Source organism: Oryctolagus cuniculus, chromosome 1, assembly GCF_051225735.1.
Source record: "Oryctolagus cuniculus isolate XC-2025 breed Fujian yellow rabbit chromosome 1, ASM5122573v1, whole genome shotgun sequence".
Classification (NCBI taxonomy): Eukaryota; Metazoa; Chordata; class Mammalia; order Lagomorpha; family Leporidae; genus Oryctolagus; species Oryctolagus cuniculus.
This window is the reverse complement of record NC_142867.1, coordinates 82,116,021-82,133,038: the sequence shown is the minus strand read 5'-3', so window position 1 is coordinate 82,133,038 and position 17,018 is coordinate 82,116,021.

Below are 17,018 nucleotides of genomic sequence, written 5' to 3'. Positions count from 1 at the left end.
CATACTCCTTCTAATTGTGTCTCCTATTCTAAAAATAATATAAAGTAGTTGTTCTAGATATATGTGCAGTGTATATGTGTATGTGTGTGTGTTTGTGTGTAGTTGTATATATATTCATAAACACAGGGGTACTCATTATATATGTTCATAGAAATAAAGTATCAATTTTAGAATAGTTATATATATTAAGAGACTGAGCATGGTTGAAGCTTTCTACACTGGAGATGCCATCAATAGACACCCATCCATATCAGTAGTTTACAGCTAATAGTCTGTACATTGATTCATTCCACAAAGAAAGAAAGCGAAACTTTTTCTTATTTTCTGAATTATAAAAAAAATATTGATTTCCTTATGCAATGGCCACTTGTAAAAAAAAATGCCCTTTAAAGTAAGTTGATTTTTATTTTTTAAAATATCCTAACAAAAATGAAAACAGGACTATGAACAAAATCAAAACTCCCTCTAGTGTTCCAAGTTGCTCTGGTTCACTATGTTACAAAAAGAAACAAAGAAAGAAGAAGAAAAAGGAAACTGCTTAGTAATGTGCCTTTTTCTCTTCACCAGGGAATTAGCATAGATTCCCTATTTGTCTCTATATTGTATGTAGATAACCACTGACTCACTAGGAGACTACCAGGTCTGTTCTCCTAAGATCTTGAGTCAATCCTGGCTCTTGGAAACAACTGTCTTACTCTTTGTGTATTCTGATGCAAATAGAGAAAGGCATATTTGTGTTATTTCACACAGCAAGCATAATGCTGTGCAGCTGGCAAGAATTACCTTCCTTCTTGAGATGTTGAGTCCCCTGGTAGCATGTGTTGTTCATCAAAACAGAGGTGATTTCAAATGTTAAAATTATGTAATAAGCATAGTACTTATAATGCACTCCTCACCCGGTGACTCCTCAGTTTTAGGAAGAAGACCCCATTCTCCTTTTGTCTCTTTTCTGCTTTGTTCTGAACCTAATCTCAAAGTGGTGCTACTTAAAAAAAAAAAAAAAAAAAAAAAAAAAAAAAAAAAAAAAAAAAAAAGTAGCCAATTTAGACTCCTCTGCTTGTCAAAGCCAGTGGTATTGTGATTCTTCAGTGCTCACTATGAGGGGAGACAAGGCAGAGAGATTATTAAAAATCACCTACAAGGAAATCTATGCAAGAATATTCACCAGAGCCAAATGCTGCTGCAGGGTTCCCTAGGAGTTCAGAGTGAACTGCCTGTGGAGTGGGCAAAGTGGGAGCTTTGGAAGGCAAAATGATGTTCATTGACAAAGTTTCCTCAGGTTTTTGGCTGTGATTTCCTTTGGTTCATTATCAGGGGCATCTCTGACATTTCTTCCACAGTTGTTCCTTTGTTTCCCAGGAAGGAAAATTAATTTTCACCTGCCTAGGTTCTTAACACCAGCATGACATAATGGCCCTAGATATTGACACTTTATGGACTTGCAACAATGCTTTGTTTCTGAACCACATGTCTTCAGAGCTCAGATATTCACATATTGGTAGGAATGTTGCTATGTCTGATTTTTCTCTAAAAACATTTGAAAAATCTTTAGACTATTCTGAAATTTCTCCAGGGTACAAGAATACAAATTTTTGTTACTATTTATTAAAGAACAATGTTGTGGTGGGCAATCAGCAAAAAATCAAAGCAAATAACCACTTAACTCACAGAAAGTAGATCAAGATGTTTTTATGATATATGTTACTTGAAAAACTCACTTTGATAACTAAAATTAATACTGAACTTCTATTCAACGAGCAAAAATCTCTTCCCCCAATAGTTAAAAGGCTGATAAGCAGGAATTGGTGTTTTAAGTGACCATCTAAGTGTTTCTAATGAGTTTAGACTTTTCTCAGAGTAATCTACCTTCCTATATCTTGCTTTGCCTGGGAAATATAAATCAGATTGCTCAGTTCCTGAAGCCATCTATACTCTGCCACCCTCTTAGGGTTCTCCATGTGAAGTGTCATTATAATAACAGATATCCTTGAGCAAAAGAGCTAAAGAAACCCAAGTTGAAGGCTAAAGGGATTTATTAAAGAAAAAATAGAAAATTCTTTTTCATATTTTCTCCAGTGTAGCATAAAGTTGTTTTTAGTGTTAGGAAACTGGCACAGTCTTATCTGTGGCGTGATCTGCACTTTGATTTACATTCTATACCCCAGTTCCCACCGCCATTACTGAAAGCCAGGTAGCCACATGGCTCAAACTACCTGTTCCAAGCTCCACCCCCAGCCTAATGGGATTCGCTGCTCCTGCTTCCCTGCCCGCCCTTGGGCAAAGTTTTAAAAGGACTTGTTCCTGAACACGTGGCTCTCTTGGCTCTCCTCTCCTGTTCTCTGCTCTTCTCTCTTCCTCTCATCTCTTTGCTCTATCTTCTCTCCTCACTATCTCCTTTCCTCTGTTTCTCACTTATACTCTCCTCTCCCTTTTCTCTCTTCGCCCCCTTCCCTCCAGTCTGCTGGGTTTTCCCCAATAAACTCTTTCCCTTAATCCGGCGTTCAGTGTGCTCTGCGACAGCATAACAGAAATATATAATGGTCAGTATAAATGAGATGATTTAAATAAAGAGCTTGCCATAGTGACTAGCATGTAACAGTGGTGGGTTCTAAGTGCAGAGTTAAGCCTCCACTTGTAATGTCAGCATCAGATGCGGGAGAGCTGGTTCAAGTTCCAGCTACTCTGCTTCCTATCCAGATTCCTGCTAATGCATGTTGGGAAGCAGCAGATGATGGGTCATGTGCTTGAGCCCCTGCCACCCACGTGAGAGATTCTGATTGAGTATGGACTCTTGGCTTCATATTGGCTCAACCCTGGCTGTTGTGGGCATTTAAGAGCAAATCAGCAGATGGGAGTGCTTTCTCTCTGTCTTTGTGTATCTCAGTGGATGGCAGTGCTTTCTCTCTTTGTTCTGTGTTTCTCTGTATTCATAAATTCAAGTAGATAAAATTAATAAACATTTTCTTAAAAAAATAGCTGATGACAAATGTGCAATAAATAGTAACTGGCATATTTCATTGTGACTACATGTCCCCATTTTGTATTTCACCTCCCTATCTTAGAGACAGTACATACAATATATGTAGGGGAAAATAATTGTCATTATTTCTGATAAAATACAAAATATAGTTCTGATCCACAAACAAAAAAGCTTATTTGTATCATCCCTGAGCCCAAGTGGATAACATGAAAGCTCGTTGTAGGGTTGTTTGGGTCAATAGAACCTATTGTTTTGCCTTAGAGTGCTGTCTCATACCAGTCTGGGACAGACAGGAATGGAAAGAGAATGAATTCCCAACAACTGCCACAGTTTGATAAAATAACACAAGGGATTGAATTGATGGATTTCACTCCCAAGATGCTGATGGTGTAATTCTAGTGAAAATTCCTCCATAGAGAAATGTCAGACTAAAGGCAAAGTTCCACTCCTCAGCAATAACTATTACTACTACAATGACAAATTTTATGTGTGGCCATTACCTGCTTGTTCAGTTAAATACTTAGAAATACATAAAGCAAAATACATTAATTCAAAGAATTTAGTATGAACTGTCCATAAAAGCAAGAAAAATCGAATACGCATGGTACAAACCTTATTTCATGAAGACCATTTTTTACATTATTTGCAAAAATTTCTTTCCTACCTGCTGCCTTCCTACTTTACTCTCCAGCTACTTGCTGCTGCCGAGATTCATGGTCTAGCAGGATTGATCCATACCAACGTGACTTAGTTCCCCGAGCAAAACAAAACAAACACAGGGCCTTGTTCAATACTGAGGAGACCTTAAAGTCAATATACAGAAAAATGACCATGCACATTACTTTTAGGGACAAAAATTGTTACCAACGACCACATCTTATGTGTGAGCATTAAATCCTTCTATTACAGCTGGAGAAAGATGGAGTAAGTAGTTGATAAGAGCAGCAAAACAACAGTGCTCTTTTAAGCCATCAGCACATAAGGAGAGTTAGATACTAATGAAATTAGAAGAATTTAAAAATGAAGTTTTTAGGGTAATTTGGGGTTCAATGAAGGAGATACACATGCTTAAAAGAGGATACTCCAAGAAGAAAAGTAAGAGATATATAAGGTTCCAATATTCTGACTATAAAGTTTAGGGAATAAGAAAGTAGTAGGACTGGTGATAGTAAAATGACTACACCACTAAAAACAAAAGGTGATCAAGGGGAACAAAAAGAGTGTGAAAGAGTTTTTAATTTTTATTTATTTTTCATTGTGATAAAACACACATAACATAAAATTTACTATTTTAATCAGTATAATTCAGTGGCATTAACAAATTCACAGTGTTTACCAACATGCAACTATCTAGCTCTAAAACCATAGAGAAGCTCAGAAAAATAACCTATACTTATTGAAGAGTCCTTCCCCATTTTCTCTAACCCTGAGTGCCAGGTGCCACTAATCAGTTTTTTTTTTTTTAAGATTTATTTTATTTATTTGAAAGACAGAATTACAGAGAGACAGAGGCAGGGGCAGAGAGAGAGAGAGATTTTCCATCCACTGGTTCACTCCCCAAATGGGTACAATGACTGGAGCTGGGCCAATCCAAAGACAGGAGCGAGGAGCTTCTTCCGGGTCTCCCATGTGGCTGCAGCAGCACAAGGACTTAGGCCATCTTCTACTGCTTTTCCATGCCGTAGCAGAGAGCTGGATCGGAAGTGGAGCAGTGGGGTCTCAAACCAGCGTGCATATTGGATGCCGGTCCTGCAGACAGCAGCTTTACCTTCTATGCCACTGTGGTGGCCCCACTTATCAGTTTTGATTCTAGGTATTCAGTGTAATAGGACACAATTCAGTCTAACATTCATTTATATGAAATAACCAGAATAGTAGTTGCCTCCCAGGGTGTGCAATAGCAGGAAGCGGGAATCATGAGCAGAGCCAGGACTCAAACTCATGCACTCCAAAATGAGATGTGGGCATCCCTGCCAGCAGCTTAATCACTGTGCCAACCATCCACCCCTATATAGCGACATTAATTAGTACTAAAGACCTGACAAGGAGTAAAATGTCTTATATTTAATATCAGTATATATAAAACTATGCCCTTTTCCAAGCAACCAGTTAATTGATTTAGGGTAATTCGTTGCTTGACTCTGAATTGTTACTATCACAATGGAATAATATCTACTTCTAGAATTGTTTTAAATGAATCATTGAGTCAGTCTTTCTTAAACACAGATTCATGTACATTTCTGTAAGAAACCATTCCCAGTTGTTCACTCTAAGCCCTCAAGTTGCTTCGTGGTTTTGCTTATTTATTCCTAGCTTTCCCTTTTAGATTTTGAGGGTAAGGACAATTTCTTATTCATTTTGTCTCCCTTTATGTGTTAGGCACATCATGAGTTCTCAGTAAACAGTTTCTGATGGAGAGAATGTATAAGTGAATAACCACAGTGTGCTTTCCCCAGTTGGGAAGAATATCATGCTTCTAATTTCCTGAGCATACCATCTTGGCAGTAATACCAACCCTTAGCCCATGCTGGTTTAGGAAGTTTTAACAGTCAATTTCTAGATACATGGGCTGAGTCACGCTCAGTTATTAATATGTATGACTACAGGCCAAGATGTTTAGCTTCAATTCTGGCTTGCCTTTGTGCATTTACATTTGTGCTTGTTTTATTTCATATTATGGTCAATTGTTTTCTACCACAAATATACATTTGCTCTCAGAAATTCTTGTTTTTTCCAGATCATCATTTTTTAAAAAATAATAACTGAATTATCAAGAGGCTTTGTAACATCATTTGGAAAGCCAATGAATGTCTGGAACTTCTATAGCAAATTTGAGGGAAAAACAAAAGCTGGAATGATGATAGGCACAATGCAATGCATTTAGAACTCATTGAATGACTACTCTGTGCAAGGCACAGGAAAAGGCCCCAACATACAGGAAAAGCAAATGACATAACCTTAGTGCTCAGAATTCTTAACAAAATAGGCATCTACAAAACCAAGCACAACCAAGGACAGAATAAGCAAAGCATAACACGTTTTTTGCCATCACAGATATACCCTACAGGTCCAGAGGAAGAAAGTACTAGTTCTTCCTAAAGGAAATTTTCAGATTGTAAAGTTTCCAAGAATAATACCTATTTGAATTGGCCTGCTTTAAAATGCAGATGACAAAAAATGACTTTTATTAAATGTCCCCTATGTTATTTCTTATATACTTTCACTCATTTATTTTATCCTCATTGTCCTGCTTTGAGATAAGACTATCATTACCATTTTAGAGATGAAAAAGCCGAGGTTCAGATAAGCTAAGTAAGTATGTCTAAAATCACATAGTTTTATGAGGCAGAACAAGAATTTAAATGAGTAAAATTTATAATAAACTCAAATTTTATCTCTGTTTCTGTGTTATCTCATAGTTCCTTGGACTGATCATAATAATAGAGATAGCATACCTCCTATCTTTTAGAAAATTTAACAACTGTCTCACTGAGATGAAGTGTGTGTTCTCGCTCTCCAGTGAACAACAACAAGTGGAAAAAAGCCTCCTCTGAGATCTCTCAAACACAGCTACATGACCAGCATTGTTTGGCAATTGGCTCACTGGTTTAAGCATCTTTTTATTAAATACAAGTATTAGAAAATTTAACATTATATGTGTGTACATTGTATAATGCCCAATGAGGTTAAATATATTTATCTTCTCAAGAACTTAATGTTTACATATAATGAAAACATACCACAAATTATATCATCTAGTTTTTTACATAGAGAAATATATAGTAAAATAACAGTATCTATAGTCACCCTACCATGCAATAGAAACCCAAGCTTCTTACTCCTGACTATAATCTAGTACCTGTCACTGTTTCCCAATCCATCCCTCCCAAATTTCCTGGCCAGCTACTGACATCTGATCTCACACAATCCATTTCCACTTTACTTTACTCTCCTCAATTTGTGAAAGGATTTTTACAAAAAAAAAAAAAAAAAAAAAAAAACCAAGTTATGTTTGTGTGTGTGTGTTCTTTGATTAAAAATGCCACAATTTAACATCAGGTCCCTTTGTGAAAAACAACTTTGATCTTAAGTTCCAGAGCCAATATTGTATTCAGAATCTGATGTGGTGTCAGAGGAAAATATAATCTTCAAACCCTGTTTTCCTCCACCCAGTACTCCCTGGGAGACTTTTATCTGGGGAAAGGAAGAAATAACTAAAAACAAATTCTGTAAATACTGACTTACAAACTGAAGATGTTTTCCTAGTTAAACTTAGTTCTCTTGAAAAAAATTAAAGAATAGAATTTTTGCTTTTTTAACTGATAAATGTCCTAAGACACTGAAAATATTTGTTTAATTACAGGAGAGGATTGGAAGTCACAACTCTATAGCAACTATGACAACGTTTAGTAACTCACTGTTCAACATTATGAATTATTGAACTCTCTTCTCTAGGGAAATAAAGAAAAAATATTATATTCTTTGAGAAGTCCTTAAACACTTATGAGTAACTACAAGATAATATTTCAAAAAAATGGTACGGATTGTAGAATATTGGCTACCATCTCTACAATGATCAATTCAGATATCGCTAATCAACTGTGATCCTCTTTATGAGAATGCTGATCAATTATCTTCATGAGATCAAGCCTCTGTGTATGCATGTGTGTATGTAAATCTGAAGCATTTTATCAGGATTTCCTTAAGGGTGGGGACATAAGCTTTATTATTTTTTAATTTAGGTTTTTCCTTTTTATTAAGTTTTTAAATTTAAATTTTATTTTAAAGTCAGAAACACATCTTAGATCTACTGAGTAGATCTGTTACTAAGTTAGTTACTAACTTAGTAGATCTACATTATTAAGTAGATCTAAATTATTCATCAAATATCCACAATAGCCAGGGCTGCTGAGACAAGCTGAAGCCAGGGACCTAGAATTCCAGCAAGATCTCCCATTTCAGTGGCAGAGATCCAGATACAAGAATCATCTTGCTGCCTCCTAGGGAACACATCAACACAAAGCTGGAATGAAAGCAAAGCGGCCAAGATTTGAACCAGGTGCTCTGATTTGGAAACTGTGTGTCCCAAGTGTCAAATTAACCAACTGCACCTCATTTACCCTATGTAAGATACATTTTTGTTTTGATTTTTGGTTTCCAAAGCTATTTATCAAGATATCTTTATACTGTGGATTCCACTATATTTAAACTATATTTTGCTCATACAAAATATTTTAAGGACATTATGATATATAAAATATTTCATATATCTGAAAATATTCCAGACTGTTCATAGAAAAATAGAATCAAAAGATGACAAACTGTTTTCTCAAACTTTTTGAAGACACTGCAGGTGTTAGAGCTAAGATGAGTGCCTAAAAATATTTTGGAAAATAGTAAGAGTAAAATACATACTTGAAAACTGAAGAATACATGCAATGGGACAAAAAGCTATCACATTGCAAATCCAGAAAGCATATATGAAGTCTAATGATATATCTAATGTGCTTCTTTTTCTGTCTTTGAGATGCATCATTAGATCTTTAATTTGAGACATTTCTTTTTTTGTTAATGTAAGCACTTAATGTTATAAACTTCTCCCTTTAGCCCTGCTTTTGATCTATCCCACAGGTTTTGATATGTTATGTTTCCATTCCATTTATTTCAAGAAATTCTTTGATTTTCTTTAAGATTTTTCCAATGACCCATTGATCATTTAGAATAATGTTGTTTATTTGCAAGTATTTATGGGTGTTCTGCTGTTCTTCTTTTTGTTGATTTCTAGTTTTATTCCTTCATGGTCTGAGAAGACACATGGTATGAATTTAATCTTTTTATATTTGCTGAGACTTGATTTGTGGTCTAATATGTGGTCTGTTCTAGAACATGTTCCTTGTGCTGATGAGTAGAATGTACATTCTGGAGCTTTTGGATGAAATGCACTGTAAAGGTCTGTGAGAGTCATTTGCTTGATAGTATCATTTGCTTGATAGTATGTTTCACTCTAATGAGTTTTTATTGAATTTTTGTCTGGATGATCTATCCATGGAGGGTGGGATGTTGAAGTCACCCACTATTATTGCACTGGAGTCTATCTCTCCCTTTAAGTCTAATAATATTTTCTGGATATATCTGGGTGGTCTTGTGTTGGGTGCATGTATATTTATGATTATTATATCTTCTTGCTGAATTCTTTTATCAAATTGTAATGTCATTCTTTATATCTTTTTATGGTTTTTGATATAAAGTCTATTTTATCTGAACCAAGATAGGTATGCCTGCTAGCTTTTGTTTTCCATTTGCCTGGCATATCTTTTTCCAGTGCTTCACAAAATAACTAAAACCTGCCTTCCTGCTCTGTTAGTGAATTTGGTGATGTCACGTGTTTTCTTGATGTTCATTTCTAATGCAGGTTGCCTTTCAGAATTTCTTGTAAGGCTGGTCTGGTGGTGGTGGATTCTTTCAGTTTTTTTCTTCTCTGGAAAATATTTCTCCTTCATTTTAAAAAACAGTTTTATTGGATATAATATTCTTGGTTGGAAGTTTGTTTTTATGACCTTGAATATATCATCCCACTCTTCTAGTCTGCAGGGTTTCCGCTCTGAGAAATCTAATGTTAATCTAATTAGTTGTCTTTACATGTAACTTGTCGCGTTTCCTTTCCTTAGGATTCTCTTTTTGTCATTTACCTTTGACAATTTGACTGTATGTCTTGGAGAAACCATTTTTTGCTGGAGTCTGCTTAGGATTTTTTGAACTTCTTGTGTCTGGATGTCTATGTCTCTTTCAAGATCTTAAAATTTTCAAATATTATTTCATTTAGCAAGGTCTCAATTCCTTTTTTCTGTTCTCCTCCAGGAATACCTATACTATGGGTATCTGGTAGTATAATGGTATCCTATATTTTGTGTAGACTTTCTTCATTCTTTTTAATTTTTTCTCTTTATTTTTGTCTGATTGGATTATTCAAAAATTCTTGTCCCCAAGGTCAGAATTTCTTCCCTCCACTTGATCTATTTTGCTGTTAAAACTGTCAATCATCTTTTTTGATTCACTGGTTGTAATATCATCGCCAGAATTTCTATTTGTTTTTTTAATGAGTTCTATCTCCCTAGTAATATTTTCATTCTTGTCATTTCTTGATTTCCTTATTTCCTTAAGCTGTCTGACTGTATTATCTTGCATCTTGTTGAGTTTCTTTACAATCATTATTTTGAATTCTTTATCTGTCATTCAAAGATTGCCTTCACTTCAGGATCTAATTCTAGAGGAGCTTATGTCTTTTTGGAGAAATCATGCTACCTTGCTTCTTCATGTCTGTTGTGTCCCTTACATTAATGTCTGCCCATTCTTCTTCTGCCCCTTCTTCTTTATGGAATAAATTTTAAGGAAAGAGTTTATATTTTAGCTGGAATGCAGGATAGCCCTTTGCTTATTGCTTTGGCTTTGGTTTTAAGTGAACCCAGGACTGTAGTCTCTGAGTGATTTCTTTTGTCTTAATGTCAGCTGTGTCTATAAACGACACAATGGACTAATATGCTAATATGCTGCAGTTATAGGCACAGAAGTGTGACTTTGAGATGAACAACAATTCTTTGGGTGTGTATCTTTGGTCCACAGTGAGTTCAGTGTCAGTTTCCCTGTGAATATGATAGCCAGGGCCATGTGCTTGGTTCTGAGGGAGACAAGGGTAGTTGTCTTCTAGTCCTATTGGCAAGCATGAGTGATTTTGGAACTCGTGGCACTGATTTCTATGGCTGTACGAGTGTGTAAAATGGATGGATCTTTCCACAGGTCTTACTAGGAGAGTCCAAGTGGTGCTGGGGCATAGAATACCAATAGCCCTAGTCCTAAGACTCAGGGGTGTGAACTGAACCATGTTTCAGTCCTACGGTGTGACTACAAGGTACACTTTACTCTGGAGGGTATGAGTCCAGAGAGGTGGAATGCAAATAGGTTGTTTGTTCTCTATGTTCACCAGGTAGAGTCCAGTGGCAATAATATACTTAGAATGGATTGTTATAGTCCTGGTGTTGTATAGTGGAGTCATTACCCAGATCTCCCAGGGTGGGCACAGATTTTTTTTATTAAGAATTTTATTTTATTTAAAAGACAGAGTTACAGAGAAAGGTAGAGCTAGAGAGAAAGAGGTCTTCCATTCCACTAGTTCTCTTCCCAAGAGACCACAATGGCCAGAGCTGAACTGATCCAAAGCCAGGAGCCAGGAGCTTCTTCCTTCTGTCCCATGCGGGTCCAGGAGCCCAAGGACTTGGGCCATCCTCTATTACTTTCCCAGGCCAAAACAAAAAGCTGGATCAGAAGAGGAGCAGCCAGGACTTGAACCAGCATGCATATGCGATGCAGGCGCTGCAGCCTGGGGCTTTAACCCTCTGCGCCACAGCACTGTGGCAGATTTTTTTAAAGAACTTCTTCTGCTGTTAGCCCCCAGAAGCTAAGGTAAATTGCCCTGTCTCACTCAGAGTATGTGAGCAAAACTCTGATGCTGATGCTCAAAAAAATGCCACAGTTGCAGAGTGCAGGGGATCTGTCCTTTGCCCCACTCATTGGCCTGAGTGTGACTGTGATGCTGGTAAGAGAACAGAGTTGTGCCATGCAAATTTTCCCTTGCTGAGTATGGCACTATATAGGATTAGGGAGAGGGGAAGGAAAAAAATCAGCCTCCCTGCTCGAAGCCTGGCAGTTGCTCAAACCCCAGTCAGCTCTCCAGGCTGAAGTAAAGTCCATTTGTGATTATGGAATTCCCTATTAGCTAAAACTGCACGGCAATTTTTTCCTACCTTTACACACGGCTGGCGGCAGAGGTTATTTCTGACTTCTCTTGTCCCATGGAGCTTTTTTTTTTTTTTTTTTTGACTTCACTGGAATCTTCTGAGACTGAGGCAATGATGGTGGAATGACAGTGGACTTGGAGCAAATGTTGAGTTAGAGAACCAGCAGATGCTGAAATGATGGAAGTGTCCACAGGCTCAGAAAAAAATAAAATAAATGGAGTGTGTAGAATTTCTGTAAAGACAGACACAAATGAAGTAAGGTTATTAAGATTCAAAAGAAAAACAAACTAATCTTTCAATGCAATAATGACATTATATGCAAACAAGCATCAATAATTCTCAGGAAACCAAGACCTCATCTAAAAAACAAAATGTCAGAAATCAGCCACCCAGGATATGACATTTTCAAATGCTTGGATGAAGAACTTAAAATAGTTGTTTTAAAAATATTAAATAAAATGGCTGTTATAAGTAAAATTAATGAAACTTGAGAGAACACAGAGAAATGATTTAAAACTCTAACAGATTTGATGGTGAAAGTAATTTTTAAAAAATCAAGCAGAAAAAAAATATTGCTTGTTCCCTCTTGAATATGGGAGCTAAACTCTGTTTTATATCTTTGCCAAACCAATGGTTAAGAATGAGATACTACTATAGTTTTATAAAGATCTGTGATTATTTTAAAATTGACTGTATATGAGTGAAATGGTCATCTTTTCATTTGGTTATTGTTCACAGTCCTTGCCTCTATTCCTGCTGAACTAGGGTATTTTTGTTTTTTACTTGTTGAACACTTTATCTACTGGAACGTTAAGCCTTTGACTAAAATGTAAATTAAAAATATTCTATCACAAAAGCTGGAAAGAAAGAAAAAAGAAGGAAAAAAGAGAAAAAAGGAGAAAAGTCTTATTGTATTCATAGAATTATATTTATGAACTACAATGAATCTATTCTCTTTATATTAAAATCACATTAACATGAGAATTGTGTTGTAGTAATTACCATGCATTTATTGTGATCATGAGAATCTAATGTACTAACACTTTCCTTAAAAAAATAACAGAAATTCTTAACTGAAATGTATAATAAAAGAATTTTCAAACATGATAGAAAGTAGAATAGCAAAATAAACCAAACAGAAAAATCAGTGATCTCAAAGACAGATTATTTGAAAATAGGTAAAGGAGAAAAAATGAGAAAAGAAAACAAGAAGAATGAATAAAGTTTATGGAACTTTTAGGACAGCATGAAATGAGCAATTAGCCATGCTATTGGGGTTAAAGAGGAACTTCAGATTGCCAATGGAGTAAAAAAGCATATTTAAATAGATTAACAACAGAAAATCTCTCAAACCTAGAGTAAGATACAACTCTCCCAGTACATGAAGACCAGAGGGCAGATTCGACTCTGTCTACCCTAAGACATATTAAAATCAGACTCTTCAATGTTCAATAAAAAATCAAAAACAGGATTCTCAAAGCTGCAAGAGCCAGACAACAAATAATACATAAAAGGGTCCCAATTTGCCTGACTTTAGACTTATCAGTGAAAACTTTAAATATTAGGAAGGAATGGAATGAGAGTTTCATCATACTAAAAGAAAAAAACAAAAACAAAAACTTCCAACCAATGAATGCCTAAAAACATGTGGAAGATTCACAAAATAGAACACTATTCCCCTGAAAGGGAGCTAAATTTTATCATTTTGCAACAACTGATGGTTGTTATGTTAAATGAAATAAGCCAGACACAATCAAGCACCAAATTACTTCACTCATATGTGGAATCTGAAAAGTTGGCTTTAGAGAAATTAAGACTATAATAATGATACCCATAGGCTGGAGAAAGTTGGGAGGGAGAGGAGGATGAGGAAAGACTGGTCAATGTGTACTAAGCTATAGTTAGATAGCAGTGAATGAGAAGTACAGGTACTCTATCACTGGTAAGATGAGATGGCAATATATAATGATAATACACTCCATATTTGTCTAATTAGAGGAAAAGATTTTGCATGCTCTCACCATAAAGAAAACTTTTATGTTGGTAGTATTAAATATATTTACCCCGATTGGACATTATACAGTGTATACATGTATAGAAACATCACATGTTCCCATATAAATATGCATAATTTGTGTCAGTTAAATTTAAACACAAGAAATATAGGGTAGGAATAGTAATTTCACACGAAGAAATTTTCAAAACAAGGGAATTGCATAATTTATAAAGGGGTCAACTTACCAAGAATGAAAAACAATCCTAAAAATACATGCAACTAATAGTCGAGCATAAAAATACTTGTGGAAAGAATTGATAGAACTACCAGAAGAAATTGAAAAGCACATAACCATAATTGCATTTTAGTTAAAAAGTCTTACGTTAGTGGTCCTTTCTTTTGTCATCTGTTGGATCAGTTGGTTCAGAATGACTAGTATGTATGAAACATCACAGGAAAATTAGTAAAATTATTATATTTATTCAGTTAGTTTGCCAAATTTGTGTCCCAAGCTTCACAGAGGAAAAAGAAAGGAGACACAGCATATAGGAAGGGGGAAGGAGATATTTTGCAAATTTTCAAGTCATAAACAGCAACTCTCAATTTTACAGAAATGTAGTATCTAAAATACAATTCTCTACTATCTACTATGTCAGTGAAAATATTCTGATAAGCACAAATTGCAAACAGGGTTCACTTTATCCAACGGATCAGCATTTTCTGTTTGCGGGTGTGTCTGCCAGTCTTATCACTCCTCCAAATCTCATTTTTCTTAATATAACCATTTACTGCTGTTTTCCAGGACGTTTACAAGTTAGTAAGTAAAGCTAAAATATATTTCAGCAAGTTAAAATTATCTATTTGCTTTTCCCAACAACTGTAAATTTCTCTAAATGATAGTCTTTCCTTGAATAGCATCCTCAAGCTTGAAGTATTTCAGGATCATAGCTTGGTCTTATGTTCAATAATAGGCTGCTTCACGGCTGCCTGTCTTCAAGGAATAGGAAGCATTGGCAGCTGCCTCAGTGTTATGTGATCCTGAGGAACTTCGTCACACTGCGTGCAGCTGTCTGAAATAATCTCCCTTAATTATGAGTATTGATTATACTCACCCAGCTCCATCAAGAATTCTATTTCCATATGTAGTGCTAAACTCCCCTCATTCTGTGCTGGTTTAGAGAACAGACAGATGTCTGCTCTTGGGCTTGATATAACTGCCCAGTGAATATTTCTCCAGGCTTTTACCAGCACTTCGAATACATACAGCAAGTGACAAGGTTTGCATACATAGTATTTCTACAGTCAGCATCATGTTTTCACAACATTTGCTCACTAGTTTTCTCTTCCATTCACACATTCAGACATAAATTTGATCCACAAGTTATTTTTCAAGAGTTTTTATTCTTAGCTCCTTTTATTTCAGTAATGTTAAAAGTACTAGAAGTAAAAGTTAACAGTGGTCAAATTTTTTTTTCTTCTCAATAACTGTATTTTAGAAAGCAAGCAGCATTTAATAATCCATGATATTTCTCAGTTTTTCCTTGTATGACTGGTTTTATTAACACATTTGTATAAAAAAAATTTGACTGTCCCATGCAGCATGAGCATTAGACACTGAGTTACATGTAACAAGATGTCCAGGCAGGATAACTTTCAGGTAGAAGTTATTCCTTATGCAGATGACTTCAGAATTCTAGTATTGTCATAGCCATAAAGAAATGCATTTTGTTAGGGTAAAATTTTAAAGTAAAAATTTAGTTTTTTCCCGCATGGAGTAACAGAATCTTCACTCTCATTGTTAAGTAGTGTCCACATAGAATTTAAATAGAATGAAAATAATACCTTGAATATATTTTTAACTATTAGGAAAACAAAATTATTAGTCAAGACATATTGATGCTTAAATGTGGAATGAAAGATACATTAAGTTTAAAATGCATTAAAAGAAAAAGTGTTAATGTATATTTGTGAATACTTATAGTATTGGCCTTCATTCTAGGAAACTGCTCCTTGACTCTCTTAACACCTATTCTCAGCAGTAGGTGATAACATGTCCTTATGTTATCTCAGCCTGGAACCACAGACAATCTGAGGATAAACAACTAATCCAAGCTGAACTAAACATAAACCTTCCCCAGGTTGTTTCAAACAGAAATAGAGAATACAACATATTGGGGCTGGCACTGTGGCGCAGTAGGTTAATCCTTCGCCTGCAGCACCAGTATGCCATATGGGCGCTGGTTCTAGTCCTGGCTACTCCTCTTCCAGTCCAGCTCTCTGCTGTGGCCTGGGAAAGCAGTGGAAGATGGCCCACGTGCTTGGGCCCCTGCACCCGCATGGGATACTGGAAAGAAGCACCTGGCTCCTGGCTTCGGATAGGCACAGCTTCAGCCGTTGTGGCCATTTGGGGAGTGAACCAATGGAAGGAAGACGTTTCTCTCTGTCTCTCCCTCTCGCCATCTGTAACTCTACCTCTCAAATAAATAAGTAAAATCTTTTAAAAAATAAAAAAGGAGAATACAACATATTTTCTATTGAGTGACACAAGCTCTATAAGTGATTATTACAACTCCTAGAAGTTATGGTTTCTGCCATGTGGACAGCTGGCCTACAATGAAAAACTGTGAAGCTAACATAAAAACACAAAGAGAAACAGAAATGAATGTAACAGGGAGATATAATTTTAAAAAATTATTTATTTACTCTATTTTAAAGGCAGAATGAGAAAGGGAGGGAGGGAGGGAGGAAGGGAGAGAGAGAAACAAATATCTTCCATCTGCTGGTTTACTCCTCAAATGGCTGCAATGGCCAGGTTTGGATAGGACAGAAGTCAGATGCAAATAACTCCATACAAGTCTCCCACATGGAGGGCAGGGCAAGTACTTGGGCTATCATCTGTTCCTTTCCCAGGGACATTAATAGGGAGCTGGATCAGAAGCAGAGCAGCCAAACTCGACCCACCACTCTGTTACCAGATGCCAGCAATCTAAGCCACAGCTCAGTCTACTGTGCCACGGGCCAGCTCCAGGAAAGCATATTTTGTAGAGATTTCAGTTGCTGGTTCCAGTCCTCTTGAGGCTATCCATGCTCTTGTTCTTGCTTTAATTCAATGATTTAATTTTATTTAAATTAAAATCCCTTTCCATAAAATTTTACTCATTTATTTGTGTTTATTTTCTTGTGAGCCTTCTGTACTTTATAATATTCTATTAAACGTTTATGTCATTAGTGTACACCCAGTGCATAGAAT